Consider the following 18,025-nt stretch of genomic DNA (forward strand, 5'->3'; position numbering starts at 1 on the left):
AAACCTGGGAGTTGATTTTTTCTGCTATGGCTGCTGACCAGGCCGATGACCAGGACATCGCGACTCTTAGGTCTGCTGGTACCGGTCTCAGACTAGAGAACTTGGCGGTGGAGGTCGGAGTTCCAGCTCTTCTCTGCGACATCTCCACTGGTCGGCCCCGTCCGGTGGTCCCAGTTTCCTGGCGCCGGCGGGTTTTCAATTCCGTACACTCCCTCTCACACCCTGGCATCCGGGCGTCAGTGAAACTGGTTGGGGCCAAGTTCGTCTGGCCCGGCCTCCGCAGGGAGGTTAAAGAGTGGGCAGCTGCATGTGTAGCATGCCAGCGGGCTAAAGTCCACCAGCACACAAAGGGGCCCCTGGAATCATTCCCCATTCCAGCCAGGCGGTTTGACCATGTCCACATCGACCTGGTGGGCCCTCTTCCTCCATCGCAGGGTTACACGCAGCTCCTCACCATGGTGGACCGTACCACCAGGTGGCCCGAGGCAGTGCCCCTGTCCTCTACAGGGTCAAAAGATGTGGCGCGTGCTTTCCTGGGTGCCTGGGTCTCACGTTTTGGTGTCCCGTCTGACATCACGTCTGACAGAGGCCCCCAGTTTATTTCAGAACTTTGGTCGTCGTTGGCAGAAGCTTTGGGAGTGCAGGTACACCGTACTACTGCCTACCACCCACATGCTAATGGCCTTTGTGAACGCTTTCACAGGTCCCTCAAAGCAGCGCTGCGTGCTGCGCTCTCGGATGGTAACTGGGTGGACCGCTTATCGTGGGTAATGCTCGGTTTGCGCACGGCCCCGAAGGAAGATTTAAATGCATCGCCCGCAGAGCTCGTGTTCGGTCAGCCACTTCGTGTGCCAGGAGAATTTTTGTCTGAAAGCTCGGCTCCGCAAATTCACCCAGCAAGCATCAAATAGTTTTTTGACCCCGGGGCTCATTCACCACTGTTTTCTGCGAACATTCATTCCATCGGAGCTCAAGTCGGCTCAGTTTGTCTTCGTGCGGCATGATGCTCATCGTTCTCCTCTACGGCCTCCATACGACGGCCCCTTTAGAGTCCTCGAGAGAGGCCCTAAGGTTTTTTTGCTAGACCTAGGTGGCCGCAAAGAGCACGTTGCACTAGGCTTAAACCCGCACACACTGTAGCGGATGAAGCTGTGGTCCCGGCCCAGGTCCCCCGTCGTGGACGCCCTCCACTGAAACCTCCTGCCGTTGCTTCCAAGACAGGACTTTCTAATTTACCACCTAAGACTGTTGTTTTTTTCTCCGCTTCATCCTGCTCACACTGATGCTCCTGTGGTGGTACAGGAAGGACAGCGCAGCCGTTATGGTCGGCTGATTAAGCTACCAGTGAGGGACTGATGGGCCCTTCCAAGGACAACCTGTTGTCCTTGGAAGTGAAACTTGAAAGTGTTCTGGGGGGGGCTGTGTGGCGGACACAATAACGGACCTCGCACCCATCAGGACTGTATGGAAGGGGGCGTGGTCACAAGCGTTTATTGGTTGCTTAGCAACGTGTGTTTGTTTTCTGTTATCAACTGTTAGTTGTATATATAAAATTATCTAACAGTTGTAGCTTTGTTTTGTTTTTAGTTTTGTCTGAATATAAAGTGAAGCTTCATGTTTTCTTTTTTTACTAGATAGATGAATAAAGTTCTATCTATATAGTAAAAACATGAAGCTTCACTTTATATTGAGAAAAACTAATGTGGCAGCTACAATTGTTAGATTTCATCTATTAAACCAACATTTATCTTCCTAAATTATTTATTTCAGCCAGCGATAATTCTCCACAGAGCTGCAGGTTTCTCCCCGGGACGACGGCAGGTTGACCTAGCGATCACGTCTGTCCCCCCGGCCGTGAGCTGCTGCTGTTACCATGGTAACAGCTGCTGCTGCGGCGGCTCTTCTGATCCCAGAAATATCGGATCAAATTTCTTAACAGGCGTTATTTGGATAAACTGAGCCCAGGTTTGGGATCCAAATTCTGATACAGCCGAATTCTGATCCTCTTCTAATATAATACATCCAATGTCCTCTTATCCTTCGCCGTTTGTTTACCTTCGTCACTTCCGTTTCTCTTCTCGTGCACTGATTCGCTACCTGAACAGCCAATCACAGTGAGCTGTTTGATCGACGGCCGACGCCGTTTCAACATGTCGAATCGGCTGAAAAGGTCCCGACGGGCGCCCGACCTGTGGCGACATGCGGGACACGCCGGGGAAACTAGACCGACAGACACGCACCGACGCGCACCGACGGCCCAACGGCTGATTATCGGCTTGGTGTGTGCGGCGGGACTGCGTTCTAGGTGAAAGCCGCTTTGCACCTTGCTGCCGCGGCAACCCGGCAGCTCCTGGCTCCTAGAAAAATGCTGAACTCATGCATGGCAAAGAATACCATCCCACCCGTATGGAGAAAAGCCAAGACTGTCGCTATCCCTAAACCCGGAAAGGACCCATCATCGGCAAAGAGCTACAGACCGATTTCCCTCCTCTGCATAACCTACAAGCTCTATGAGTGGCTATTACTCCAACGCCTAACACCACTCATAGACTCCAAGCTTACTAAAGATCAAGCTGGTTTCCGTTCTGGCCGCTCCTGTGCTGGGCAGCTACACATTGAGGATGGTTTTGAGCGCAAACTCATCACCGGAGCAGCTTTTATAGACCTCACCGCTGCCTACGACACCGTCCAGCACCGTGCCATGATCAGGAAACTTTTGGACATGACCGGCGACCTCGACCTCTGCCAAGTCATAAAAAGTCTCCTTAACAACAGGCGCTTCTTCGTTCAACTAAACGATAAGAAGAGCAAATGGAAAGCCCAAAAGAACGGCCTAGCACAAGGCAGCATACTGGCCCCTCTCCTCTTTAACATCTACACCAATGACCAACCACTCCCCCCACAATGCCGCCGTTTCATCTATGCTGATGACCTCTGCATCACCACCCAACAAGAGAGTTTCCACAAAATTGAATCCGACCTGGAAAATGCCCTCAAAGAGATGTCCACCTACTACAATAACATCCACCTGAAATCCAACCCATCCAAAACCCAGCTATGTAGCTTCCATCTAAAAAACCGAGACGCAGGAAAAGAACTGAGCGTCTCATGGGATGGCCACAAACTCCTGAACTATCCCCAACCTGTGTACCTTGGAGTCACACTCGACAGGACACTCTCTTTCAAAACCCACCTTCAGAACACCAAAGCCAAGGTTAACACCTGCAATAACATCCTGCGAACATCTGCACCTCAGATGAGTTGGATCACCAATCAGACGTTTTGCGCTTTATAATAAAATCGCCGCGAGCCGCCAGTCGCTCTCGCGCTGACTCCCGCTTCCTGATTCAAACGTCTGCCGGCCCCCCGACCAATCAGTGGCGTGGAGGGTGATGACGGCCCCGCCCCCCGACCAATCAGCTGCCTGTAATGTGATGACGTCGGAAATAGTCCCGGCTCAGCCCGGTTAGAACCTCGGCAGAATGGTTACAGAAAAAGTATCTGCCCTGCAGTGCAGGGCCCTCCCGGGGTTGGTAGAGGATGGCAATGCCCAGGACTGTCACTTAGGTAGGAGCACGGGGTGGTAAAAATGGGAAAAAACCGGGATAAAAATATTTTGTAAAAAAAAGAAAAAGTATCTGCTTGGAGCGGCTCTACCCGCCTCAGCCCCTAGTGCAAAAGCGTAAGACGGGGCCGTGGCGGGTAGAACCGAGCTGAGGTGGTATTAGTGCAAAAGAGCCATATGTGAAAGTAGCTTCAGAGCCAGGAGACACGGGGAGGCGGCATTCAGTTTTAATGGTCCCCGATTGTGGAACAGCCTCCCGGAGAACCTCAGGGCCGCAGAAACTGTTGATGGTTTTAAAAAGAGGCTCAAGACCCATCTTTTAATCAGGCTTTTACATTTTTTATGCTCACCCTTATTTTTATTGGATCTTACTGCTCTGTTTTATATTAATCTTTAGTTTCATGTTTTATCATATTTTATTTTAATTATCTTATCTCAATGTTTTATCTAAATGTTTTAGTCGTTATTTATGGTCTATTTTATACATTCTACTGTCTTATTCTTTTAGTTTTTAATGTCTTGCTTTCTAGACATACTTTTAGGATTTTATGTTATGTTATACTTTTTAAACTCTATTAGTGTATCTTATCCTGCTTTCTTGTAGCTTTTATCTCCAGTGTTTCCTCATGGGGAGCCTCCATGCTGGGGGTGGTTCTGGCCTGGATGGTTGTGGAGCTCTACACCACGCCTTCACCGCTGTGGTGTGGACTCCTCTATCCGTCCCGGCCGGGATGGTCTCTCACCAAGGAGACGTCGAGGAAGCTCCACATCTGATGCCCGGAGTACCTTGTGTAACACTCTACCTCATAGAGGAAATATTTCCAACAAATAAGGCTTCTTCCTTCATTCTGAGAAAGTTATTGTATGTGATACGAGTAGCTGTTATGAACATAACAAGGCCTTAAAGTTTGTCACCCAATATCTATTTTCACCATACATTTACAAATAAACACAATAAATAAACCTTCCCATCACCAACCAACCCATTAGCAGGATGTCAGTAATTTTCTGAATATCCTCCAGTTGATCCAAAATGCAGCAGCACGAATGCTGACAGGAATCAGCAAGAGACCACATCTTTCCTGAGTTAGCATCCCTCCATAGACTCCCCGTAAAACCCCATTTTGAATCCAATTCAAAATGTTATTATTTGTGTATAAATATCCTAAATAAACTAGCTCAGAGATATTTGCAAGAGCTGATCATTTCTCATCTTCAGCTTAATCTAGTTATTAATTTGAAGTATCTCACTGGAATCATTGTGCAGCATTGTTCTTGTATTTTTTGTGCTTGTCTGCACCCTCTTTTTCTCTTCTTTTCATGTTGGTAGGCCAGATCTTCCAGAGCTACATACTGACATACAGTCCCGCCCTCGGACACCTCGGTGTCTGATACCTGTTAAAATCCTCTCTGTAGTTCACCAACTAACCGTGTACAGGTCATATTTAGGGCTGGTACCTTTCAAAAAATATCAGTACTGGTACTGATACTTTCACTTTGAGACCGGTTACTGAACTATACTTTTTTTAATACCAATTTTATGAAATTAATTGTAAAGATTAAAAAATGTCATAACACATTACCTAGACAGACCTTACTACATAGAAAACCTACGCTCTGACGATGTGGATGAAGCTTGGACACACAGATACCTGGTTGCCAGGTGTGATAAGTGAAGCTTGGACACACAGATACCTGGTTGCCAGATGTGATCTTAAGTTTGAACGAAAACGACGTATTTTACGCGCGTTCAAGAACGCTGCTTTTTAAGCCACTTATAGAAAACGCCGCTTTTTACAGTGTTTTTTGTGCTCAAAACGGCGCTTTTTATACCCTTTTGTTCATAAACATATATACATAGATGCCCAATTGAGCGCTGAGCCGTACGTCAACGACACCGCCATATTGGATGTGGCAAGACTCCGCTGTAAACTAATACAAGTAAATGGACTTATTTTCATGAACCGCCTTTCTACAAAGAAATTTTTACGACTCATTTATTCATTCACAGACGCACTAATATACTTGGGAAACAGTTAAGACACCAATTATATGTATAATTTTTCTTAATGGCAAAAATAAAAACTTTATTGATCCCGCATAGGAGTAATTGATGTTATATCAGCTATAGAGAACAAGATAGTGCCGAAAAACAATATATATATCCCCCCTCATAAAAATAAGAAAAATAGAGAAACATATTTTCTCATCAACAAAGCATATTTTACATAAACATATTCTAAATTTTTCAAGTAGTAAAATAACATATTTGAATCATTTTTAAGATTTTTTCAGTTATTTTATTGTCTGAAAAATGGTTCAAATACGTTATTTTGTCATTTGAAACATTTAAAATTTGTTTTGTTGATGAGAAAATATGTTTCTCTATTTTTATTATTTTTTTTAGGGGGGATTAGGGTTGCAAAATTCTGGGAATTTTCAAAGTTGGAAACTTTCCATGGGAATTAACGGGAATATATGGGAATTAACAGGAATAAATAAGAAATTTACAGAATTGAAGGTTGGCCCTTAACAGGGAACTTAAATATAGTTGGGGGAAATATATTGTAGCATAGTCTTGGCTAAAACAACCAGATTTAATGCAAGTACACTCCTCAATCACATGCACACAGCACATTGCTTACTGCAGAGCTATTGAGGCCACGCCCCCTACAGGCACTGTGCATTCCTCCATCACATGCACATAGCTTACTGCAGGGCTATTGAGGCCACACCCCCTACATGCACTGTGCATTCCTCCATCCAAGATACATTTTGGATGATCATTGTAAAGCGGAGGTAAAGGCACAGGGTCTGTAGTGGTCATAAAACATTGGTTCAACATTGAAGCATACAGACACTCAGACTGTCTGAGAAAATTTGAATATTGTGATTTTCTGTAATGCAATTACAAAAACAAAAATGTCATACATTCTGGATTGATTAGAAATCAACTGAGATATTGCAAGCCTTTTATTATTTTAAAATTGCTGATCATGGCTTACAGCTTAAAGGAGCTTGAGGCCGGATTGAGGATGGATTTATGAAAAAAATTCGTATACGTTTTAAGTTTTCTAGTAATAATGTCAGATGAAGCGTTCCAAACCCAAAAGAATGAGCCCTCTAGTGTATCTCTCCGTTGCCTTGAACAGGCTGTGTGCTGCAAAATGTGCTTCAATTCGGGCCCAAATTTCCCGCGCTGGGCTGCGGATGTGACATCACATGACGCTGCATGCACGTTCTCCCCGTTCTCCCGTGCCGGCTTCGCTGTTGGCTGCAGTACCCCCGACGGCCGTCGTGGCGAAGGGTGGCGCTAGAGAAATAACCTTACAGCTGTCGGGCAACAGGAGTTCACCGCTATACAGGACTGTCTCAGAAAATTAGAGTATTATGATAAAGTCCTTTATTTTCTGTAAAGCAAAAATGTCATACATTCTGGATTCATTACAAATCAACTGAAATATTGCAAGCCTTTTATTATTTTAATATTGCTGATCATGGCTTACAGTTTAAGAAAACTAAAATATCCTATCTCAAAAAATTTGAATATTCTGGGAATCTTAATCTTAAACTGTAAGCCATAATCAGCAATATTAAAATAATAAAAGGCTTGCAATATTTCAGTTGATTTGTAATGAATCCAGAATGTATGACATTTTTGTTTTTGTAATTGCATTACAGAAAATAAAGAACTTTATCACAATATTCTAATTTTATTTTAATTTTTATTATCTTGCATGGATATCTGCTTATGACAAAATAAATATTTACATTTATGTTTGGATATGATACAGTTTGTTTAAATTACCCCCAATTTCCAGTTAATTCCAATAAATTCCCAATAATTCCCATAAATTCCCATAATTCCCATGGAAAGTTTCCAATTTGGAATATTTCCAAAATTCCCCAGCTTAACTTCCCATGGAAAGTTTCCGGAAATTTACCGGAAATTTTCCACCCCAGAAAGTTTCCGGAAAGTTTCCGGAAATTTTCCACCCCTTTGCAACCCTAGGGGGGATATATATTGTTTTTCGAAATGACCTTGTTCTCTATAGCTGATATAACATGAATTACTCCTATGTGGGATCAATAAAGTTCTTATTTTTGCCATCTGAGAAAATTAAATACATTATATTTGGTGCCTAACTGTTTCCCAAGTATATTAGTGCGTCTGTGAATGAATAAATGAGACGTAAACTTGCATTTCTTTGTAGAAAGGCACTTTATGAAAATAAGTCCATTTACTTGTATTAGTTTACAGCGCAGTCTTGAACATCCAATATGGCGGCGACGTTGACGTATCGCAGCAGCTCCATGGGGCGTCTACGTTTATATGTCTATGCTTTTGTTCGGCAACGCATTCATTCAGGCCCGGTTTTTGGCCCTTGTGGCTTGCCATATATTTAGCGGCGTTCATGGACAGCAGAAAACGCCGGTTTTTACGCCACTCGTTTAAAACGCGGCCTTTTACAGCAGGTTTTCTGCTCATAATGGCGTCTCCTCCGACTTTAACCCGCCGGCGGCGTCTCCCTCCCGGGATAGGAGCTCCAACAAACCCCGCTGCTCTGGAGATGTTGCTGCTACTCGGTTGTAGAACCAACCAGATGTTTCCAGAACTGCAGACACTCACGAGTTGGTGGAGACTTTAGATTATGTGTTTTAACTTTAGATTATGTTTTAACTTTAGATTATGTGTTTTAACTTTAGATTGTGTGTTTTAACTTTAGATTGTGTGTTTTAACTTTAGATTGTGTGTTTTAACTTTAGATTGTGTGTTTTAACTTTAGATTGTGTGTTTTAACTTTAGATTATGTGTTTTAACTTTAGATTGTGTGTTTTAACTTTAGATTGTGTGTTTTAACTTTAGATTGTGTGTTTTAACTTTAGATTGTGTGTTTTTAACTTTAGATTGTGTGTTTTAACTTTAGATTGTGTGTTTTAACTTTAGATTGTGTGTTTTAACTTTAGATTGTGTGTTCCAACACCACAATAAAACTCCAGCAGAACCAGCAGCATCTCCAACTGCTGCGTCCGTGTCGCCGCCACATTCACATATTCAGACGGAAACACGTTTCAAAGTCTCCGAGGAAGATCACGTGTTTGTGTTTTCTGCGGTTCCGTTCAAAGTTACGGACACGGAATCAAATAAAGTGTTTGGATCAGAATCAGCAGAACCTGGACCTGAACACTGACCTGCAGACCAGCAGAGGAAGATCCCGCTTTGGTCCTGATGCTGGACTCCTGGTCCTGGTTCTGATCCCGGTCCATCTCCGAGTCCTGGTTCTGATCCCGGTCCATCTCCGAGTCCTGGTTCTGATCCCGGTCCATCTCCGAGTCCTGGTTCTGATCCCGGTCCATCTCCGAGTCCTGGTTCTGATCCCGGTTCATCTCCGAGTCCTGGTTCTGATCCCGGTCCATCTCCGAGTCCTGGTTCTGCTTCGTTCTCGTTTAGTTCTGATCCTGCAGATCTTCAATCTAAAAGTTCGTCTGCAAAAACTGTGATGACGCAACCCGGACCCACGTGACCTCTTTAAAAAACTTTATTAGCAAATGTTGCTAAACAAACAGCAACAAGGTTTACAATAGTGTGGAACAAACATACAATGATGGAGTAAATGATACAAATATCTAGTATGAATCAAATGTAACGTAATTACTGTAATAAATCACGGAAGGTCCACACAGGTAAGTTGTTACTTCTTTATCTAGGAGCTCTCGGGTTCATGTTCACAGCATACACGTGACTGACGTAAAAGCCCCTCCCACTGCCGTAACACCCACTAGAGTAAAACATCAACAGCTACGTTACGACAGCCGTAAAGCAGAGTACCGCAAACACTCTAATACTCTGACATCTCCCCTTTTTAGTTCTACTTTCCTCAATAAAGTAAACAGATAAACATTCTGTAAAGAACAATGCTGTTCTGTAGCAATAAGCAGGACCACATCAAACATCCTGTGAAATGTAAACAATGTCATTCTTCATTAAATATCAATAAACGACATTCAACCCTTGGTCTGTCTTCTGTAGTACTTATATTCAATAAACCTTTAGATTATCAAACGATTATCAAATTACTTTTCACTATAAGATAACAGTTTGCATTCCTGAACTCTTTTGATATTAAAACACATCAGTTTACAACATTCTATGGAACTCTTCTTCTTTTTATGTGGCTTTACCACCTGGAACTCTTTTATGTGGTTTAAAGGTTACCACACCTGGAACTCTTTTATGTGGTTTAAAGGTTACCACACCTGGAACTCTTTTCCCTTCTTCCCCCCCAAAGGCCATGAGTGTGAGGACATGTTAACTCACAAGTCCAGTCTGATGACTGGCTTAGAGATCCGTCCAGACCTGGTCTGTGACAGATTTTCAGCACCAGCATGCATGCTGACACCGGAGTCCCCCTGCTGTCGATTGATGTCCGTGCAAACAGGTAAGACAGGTGCTTCGCCTCCAGGCGGCTGTGGAGCAGGCATCTCCTGCAGATGGCGCCGGTTGCGCCTGAGTCTTGCCCCCTGCTGCGTCTGGATGATGTAAGAGCGTGGCGTGACACTCTCAGCGGTCACAACTGCAGGAGCTGTCCAGGATTTCTGGTGGTCCAGCTTGGTGAGGACGTTACCACCAGGCTGAAGTGGGGGTAGGGGTCTGGCCCCATGGCGTCGGTTGTAGTAGAAGGCTTGCTTCTTCTTCTCTGCCTCGTCCTTCTGCCTGATGCGCTGCCCGTCGGGCCATGAGGGCTGCAGGTTTCTCTCGAGGGTAGGCAGTGTCGTTCGAATCTTCCGGCCCATTAGTAGTTCAGCTGGGCTGGCTCCAGTTGTGCTGCATGGTGTTGACCTGTAGCACATGAGTGCGATGAGAGGGTCGTTCTGTTTCAATATTCGCTTTGCGGTCTGCACCGCCCTCTCTGCGTGACCGTTGCCTTGTGCGTTGTGTGGGCTTGAGGTGACGTGTTCAAAGTCAAGCTCACGGGCGAGGTCTTGAAACTCTGTGCCTGTGAACTGCGGCCCGTTGTCGCTGACGACCACATCTGGAATGCCGTAGCGGGCGCATATAGCTTTCAGCTTCAGAGAAACATGAGCGCTTGTTGTAGTTTTCATGTGCAGTATCTCGATATATCTCGAGTAGTAGTCTGAGATGATTAAGTAGTTCTGTTTATTATGCTCACATAAGTCCAGAGCTATGCGCTGCCATGGTCTGTCGGGGAGCGGGGTACAGATTAACGGCTCCTTCTGCTGTGCTCTTCTCAACTCACAGCAGGACTGACATGACAACACCTTGTGTTTCAGTTGTGAGGAAATGCCGGGCCACCAGACAGCGGTGTTTGCCCTGTCCCGACACTTTGAGAGCCCTTGATGTCCGTCGTGGATTCTCTCAAGGATTTCTGCCCTCAGCGTCCCTGGTATCACGATGCGGCTTCCTCTCACGACCATCCCGCCATACTCTGAAAGTTCATCTCTCATAGAAAAGTACTCACGTATGTTACTTGGTACTTGGCATGCGTGTTCTGGCCAGCCGAACCTGATGTACCTGATCACTGTCTGCAGCTTCTCATCAGCTGCAGTAGCTGCTCGGATGTTGTCCATCTTTTGTGGGGTAGCTGGCACGCTGTCCATGACTGCTGCAATGTAGCACTCAACCTCAGAGTGTGTGTCTCTCCCGTCCTCCGTGTGACTCAGAGGGCTCCGTGACAGTGTGTCTGCCACAACAAGGGTCTTCCCCGGCGCATACGCAGCCACTGGCTTAAAGCGCATGAGCCGCATAAGAAGTCTCTGGCACCTTAATGGAACGTTGTCTAGGTCCTTACTGTTCATTAGTGGGACCAGGGGCTTGTGGTCTGTCACAAGTTCAAAACTCTCAAGGCCGTAGAGGTATTTTTCAAACCGTTCACAGGCCCAGACACTCGCCAGGCACTCTTTCTCGATCTGCGCGTATCTGGTCTCTGCGTCGGTCAGCCTCCTTGAGCAGTATGCGACTGGTTTCCAGTTTTGTCCATGGAGCTGCAACAGCACGCCACCGAGCCCATAGCTGCTTGCATCAGCTGAGACAGCGGTGGGTCCGTTGACGTCATAAAACACTAACACTGGCGATGTCATCAGTAGCTCTTTTAGCTTCTCAAAAGCTGTGTGTTGTGCTGGACCCCAGGTCCAAGCTGTCTTGGACCGGAGCAGCTCGTACAGTGGCTGGCCCACTGTGGACAGGTTCGGCACATATTTACCGAGATAGTTCACCATGCCCAGGATACGTTTGAGCTCGTGAACGTTCTCTGGTGCAGCGAGCTCCCGGATTGCTCGCACCTTTGCTGGATCCGGCCGCACGCCTGTGGCGTCGACCACCTGGCCCAGGAAGTTGAGCTGCTCTTGTCTGAGCTTACACTTTTCCTTATTGAGCTTGAGCCCAGCAGACTCGACTCTCTCCAGGACCTTCTGGAGATGGAGGTCGTGCTCTTCCATGTCCTTCCCATACACAACAATGTCATCCATGTAAACTGAGACGCCCTGTAGGCCTTGAAGTGTCTCCGACATTTTCCTCTGGAAAATTTCTGGGGCGCTCGTTATCCCGAACGGTAAGCGCCGGAAACAGTACCTGCCAAATGGCGTAATGAATGTGGTGAGTAGGCTACTCTCACTGTGCAGAGGAATCTGGAAGAACCCCGAGGCTGCATCAAGGCTGGAGAACACCGTTGCTCCACACAGCTCCGCTGTAATCTCCTCTGGTGTAGGTAAGATGAATCTCTCTCTCTTTACCTGTTCATTTAGTTTCTTAAGATCCACACATATACGAACCTTTCCGTTCTTTTTGAGCACGGGCACCATGGGGGCGCACCAATCGGTTGGCTGGGTTACCTCCTCTATGATGCCGTACTCCTCCATGCGGCGCAGCTCCTCCCTGACCTTGGACGTCAGCGGTATTGGGACCCAGCGCGCAGTCTGCACCGCGTACGGGGTGGCGTTGTCCTTGAGCTGTATCCTCACAGGCTCCGTCTTGAGCGTGCCATGCTCTCCAAAGGCACCATGGACCTCCTCGAGGCCCATCTCAGCTGCAGTGGATCTACTGAGTAAATTGTTAACAGACTTTCCTCTAATAACATACACTGGGAATGAGTATGAGTTCTTCTTGTATGTGGTGTTAACTTGAAATTGTCCTTTACAGTCTAATTGACCCCCTGGGCTGGTCAAAGATACACTAGTCTGCTTCAGTTCTCTCTCTGGAATGAGCATATTGAAAGTCTCTTCACACAATACACTAGCATCAGCCCCAGTATCGATCTTAAACTTAACAGGAGTTGCACCCAGAAGAAGTTGCACTGTCCACTCATCACTCACGTTAGCATTCACTGATCCCAGGAAGTATTCACTCTGCTCATCTGCCTCTGTTACTTCACTCACCGCTTTGGTTTTGCACTGGCTCTGCCAATGTCCGTTCCTGCCGCATTTGTTGCAAGCTGAATTGCGAGCGGGGCATCTCTCTGGATCCTTATGCTCCGTTTTCCCACACCGGCTGCACTTCCTCCCGTGCTCCGTCTTTCCCCCTCTCTTGGCGTTGCGCTGCCATTTTATATTCTTCTTCCGCGCGCCCCGCACCTCATGTACGGATGCCGTGGCTGCCGTGGCCTCTGCTGCCTGCGCACTGATCTGCATGTTCACTGTCTCTGACTGGCGAACAGACTGTATAGTCTGCGCCAGTGTAAGATCCGCCATGAGCTGCAACTTACGAGACTGCTCTTTATCTTGAATCCCCACCACGATTCGGTCTCGAATATTTTCATCTCTACTCTCCCCGAACTCGCAGTGTTCTGATAAATCATAGAGAGCCCTAATGAAAGTCTCTGCCGGCTCGCCAGGCCGCTGCACGCGCTGGTGGAAAACAGCACGTTCATGGATTACATTCCGCCGTGGGAAAAAGTACTCGTCGAACTTCTCCATTACTATTTTGTAATTATTCTGGTGTCCTGGGTCAGTAAAAGTAAACGACTTGAAAATATTTTCCGCTTCACTCCCCATTGCGTACACCAGGGAACACACTTGTACTTCACCCGACTTCTTGTTGAGCTCCGTAGCCGTCCGATATCTCTCGAACCGCCTTTTCCAGTCGGTCCACTCCGTCGGTTTATCAAAGCTGAAACTCTCCGGTGGGTTAAACTTCGCCATGGTTTACACTCTTTGCAAAACCACTGGCCACTTCTGACACCATGTAATAAATCACGGAAGGTCCACACAGGTAAGTTGTTACTTCTTTATCTAGGAGCTCTCGGGTTCATGTTCACAGCATACACGTGACTGACGTAAAAGCCCCTCCCACTGCCGTAACACCCACTAGAGTAAAACATCAACAGCTACGTTACGACAGCCGTAAAGCAGAGTACCGCAAACACTCTAATACTCTGACAATTACATTTGATTCAAACCTATTAAGTGGATTCCTCTCCCTTTCAGGCGCTGGGCTCCGCCGGCAGCTGCAGGAGAGCCGTCACAGCGACATCAAGTGGCAGGAAAGTGACATTACATCAACAACAAAAAACTCTTCCTTTTTATTTCAGTTTAAGACAGAAGATAATCAAATCAGAAAAAACATTTCTTCAGCAACGCTATCACTCACATGAACTTAATTTAAATACAGAGACTCTAAGCAGAACTAAAGAACCCAGAGCGTCTTCATGTGGCAGGCGGTGATTCGGGGAAATGTCGCCATCTGCTGGACGAATACATGAACTGCAACAACAAACGGAGGAGGAAGGTTGGACCTCAGTTGGAGGAAAACGCATTCTAGAATTCTTTATAAAACCATAATATAGTTTATACCTTAATATGGTTGATATTAAATATCTTTCTCTTTCAGATACGTGGACCTGGAGAACAACTAGACGACGTACCTCCCAAGAATCTGTCCTTTCTGGAAACTTAAAGCCCCAAAAATAAACCAGTTCCACCTTCCACTGAATCATTCTGGTCATTTGGTTTTGTCGCCTTTCTAACCTTTGTGTTTTGGCTACTTACTCCAGTTATTTATGGCATTTATTTATAATTAAAGGTATTCCCTGAGGTTTTTTTCCAATGGGATCTTATCTGTTCCAGTAATATAATTAACAATCACTTCAATTGGATAATCAAACTATATATGTATAATTTAACAAGGAACGAGACAAAGCTTCAAAGTTGAAAGAGAAACAAGCCACATTTATTAATACAAAAATAACATTACACACATGATAAACAAATATATACATTTATATAAAAAGTAACTGTATACACATTATAAAAAAACTACATACATTTATATAAAAAACCTCCTCCTTATTAGGGCCCGAGCACTGACAGTGCGAAGGCCCTATTGTATCTGTAGGAATTTTCCTTGTTTTTTTGTTTTCCTTCTTCCGACAAAATGAGGGCCTTTTTGCCCCATAAACGTGCCCCAAATTTTGCACGCAAGCCAGGCCTGGCGAAAAATTTGATATTTAATGGCTTGCATTAACCAGCCAATCACATGGCAGCAACGCAATGTATTTAGGCACATAGACATGGTCAAGAGAATCTGCTGTGGTTCAAACCAGCATCAGAATGGTGAAGTACGGTGATTTAAGAGACTTTGAACGTGGCATGGTTATTGGTAACAGACATGATGAATGACACATCTCTAATCTTCCAGAGACAGTTGGGTTTAGAGGCTCTGCTGGGATTTGAACCCAGGATCTCCTGTTTACTAGACAGGTGCTTTGACCAACTAAGCCACAGGGCCTCCGTAACCCCTCACTTACCTCGTCTTCATGGGGATTTCTCTAAAAACAACCGGGGCCTCACATACTAACGTTCATAATAAATAAATAATACATAAAAAAAAGTGTTGTACACCATGTTCCACTCATGTCAGGATGTAGTAAAATCCCCTTTGAGTAGATTTGGGTACACATTTTGATTTATTGGGCCCTAACCGACGGTGGCGTTGTTGGTAAACAGAAAGAGAGCTTTGTTGGTCAAAGCAGCATGAAACTGTCAGAAGTGGGATTTGAACCCACGCCTCCCTTGGGAGACCAGAATACTCTGTACACATGAAGAAAGTACATTATCCTTAAGTCTGGCGCCTTAAACCACTCGGCCATTCTGACTACGACTATAACACCTCACACAAAGTTATCAATGACATTTTACATGACAATCAGGGTTTCCAGAGATGATTTAAACATTGTTTTACCAGTTTTACCCACGGAGAGTTATCCAGATGTGAAATAGAAGAAACTGGTTTAAAGTAACAACCTCTTCCCCTAAGACAACTCAAAAATGAAATATTGACAAATATACATTTGTTTTATGGGTCATCATCATCATCATCATCATCATCATCATCATCATCATCATCATCATCATCAATATAAAGTTCCCAGATTGATCCAGGATCACATATTGTATTCCAGACCTCCAAAGTCATCTCCAGCTGCTTTTCTCTGCTGCTTTTTCAAATGTTTTCCACGGTTGGATTAGTTTCATTGTTGATCATCTTGATGTAGTTTTTCTGGGACAGTTGGGAGGTTTGTTGCATGAAAGTAGAAAGAAGAAGTCCAGGATGTGTGAGAAAGGCATCTCCTCCTGAGTTCATCCTGGATGATTCCGCTGCAGGAAGACGATCCAGGATGAGGAGGTGCAGCTATGTGAAGCCAGGTTGAACTAATCCTGGTTCGTGCACGTTGACGTCTGTCTTAAGCAGACCGTGAGGTCGGTCCCAGATGTCCTGATTCAGAAATGGAGGACGAGTGTGGCTGATGTTTCACCGAGTGAACAACAGCTTCTAATGGAAACGTAGGAGGAGCTTAAACAGCTGATACGTTCAGAAATGTCCTCCAGACGCTGTTAATGAACTCAGAGTCTGACAGACAACAGTGGACAGACTGAATGTGTAGTCGTCCAACATATGAGCTGTAGAGCTCATTTACTGAATAACTTCTTACTGTGGCTGAAATCAGTCAAGTCTTAATAATCATGTCTTAATAAGTCTGTTAACATCATTTCATTCAGGTGACAGCAAGACATAAGTGCAACAAATAATGTATTTTTATGGTTTTTAGAGTGTAAAACTAATTATAAATACATGTGTGTTGAAGAAAGAAAATAGAAATAAAGCTGCCATCACCTTTCTAATTCTCATCTATGTGGAGCCTGTAAGATGATTCACGGCAGGAAGTGCCGTGTGCGTTCTTAATAGTACGTCCAAATTAATGCACACTACTGATATTTACTCAAAAGTGTGCCAAATTTAAGTATACTTTTTAGTATATACTTTTTACTATGGCATTTCAGACGCACCCTATGTTGCTTTTTGCACATGGAATACACAGCAGAATGTTAAGCAAAATGTTTACGTTTCAATATAAACAGCAGAGGGCGCTGTTGCTACATTTGGTGGCCCCGCCCCCCGACCAATCGGTGGCGTGTAGTGTGATGACGTCAGATCCAGGGCCGACTCAGCACGCTTAGAACCTCGGCAGAATAGATACAGAAAAAGTATCTGCTCTGCACGCCTCCACCCGCCTCGGACCGTAGTTTAAAAGCTCAAAACGGGGACGTGGAGAGTAGAAACGTGCTGAGTAGGTACTAGTGTAAAAGCACCATATGTCTCTACATACCTGGTTCTTCTACAATCGAAGGCCCTGTGGCTTAGTGGTCAAAGCGCCTGTCTCGTAAACAGGAGATCCTGGGTTCAACTCCCAGCAGAGCCTTTAAACTTTGGGTCAAGTCTTCACCTTCTCCTCTGAAACTGTCTTGATTATCTGCCATCCTTACTGCTGCACAGATACCGAATTAAAGACTTCTTTTTAAACTCTTGTTTAAGTTTAATCAGCATAAGAACTGTTAAAACCAAAACAAAATATATATATTTACTGAGGGGTCATTAGTGTAGAAAACGTTCAAATGGTCATTGTATTTTCAGCATGCTACTTTTCTATCACATTGATTCTCAGCTCGCACTTAGATGTTTCCCTGCTTCTTCACACCTGATTCTAATTACTAGTCATCATTAGCTTGTCATAAAGGTCTGGACAGTTCTGTTGATGAAACAGTTACTTTTATCACTGTGCTTATTATTATTAACATATATACAATATAATATAATTTATATATAATGGCAATTTATAATTTATACAATATAAAATAATATATATTAAAAAAGAGAAAGGTGCAGCAGTACTGAGGTCGACATGGTAATGACAGCTCTTAATAACATATATACAATTTTTAAAAAGTGAGAGGCAGCAGAATGAGGTAGATATGATTAGATTATTGGGAGGTGTGTTGTTACAGCATATTGCACGGTGATTGATTCTCTGAGACTCTATGAGTTATGAGAGTTCAAACTAAGTAACGTGCAGTAACGTCGCCCCTTTGGTGACATTTGAAAAAAATGATGCGTTAATAACTCATGTATCCGTATTTTTTCATTATGCACTTCGAGAAAAAAGTCGAAAT

At 44.6% G+C, this 18,025-nt stretch overlaps 3 non-coding genes across 3 annotated transcripts; 1 reads left to right on the top strand and 2 right to left on the bottom strand.

The window, feature by feature from the left end:
• Positions 1-15,231: 15,231 nt before the first annotated feature.
• trnat-agu (transfer RNA threonine (anticodon AGU)) lies at positions 15,232-15,305 on the bottom strand. The gene has a single exon. It is a non-coding gene; the product is annotated as a tRNA-Thr (tRNA).
• Positions 15,306-15,557: 252 nt separating this feature from the next.
• trnal-uaa (transfer RNA leucine (anticodon UAA)) lies at positions 15,558-15,672 on the bottom strand. Its single transcript has 2 exons — positions 15,635-15,672; positions 15,558-15,603 (listed from the first exon to the last, which is right to left on the bottom strand). It is a non-coding gene; the product is annotated as a tRNA-Leu (tRNA).
• Positions 15,673-17,204: 1,532 nt separating this feature from the next.
• On the top strand, positions 17,205-17,277 carry trnat-cgu (transfer RNA threonine (anticodon CGU)). Its single transcript has one exon. It is a non-coding gene; the product is annotated as a tRNA-Thr (tRNA).
• The last annotated feature ends 748 nt before the right edge of the window (positions 17,278-18,025 follow it).

This window comes from Cololabis saira, chromosome 4 (assembly GCF_033807715.1).
Source record: "Cololabis saira isolate AMF1-May2022 chromosome 4, fColSai1.1, whole genome shotgun sequence".
NCBI lineage: Eukaryota > Metazoa > Chordata > Actinopteri > Beloniformes > Belonidae > Cololabis > Cololabis saira.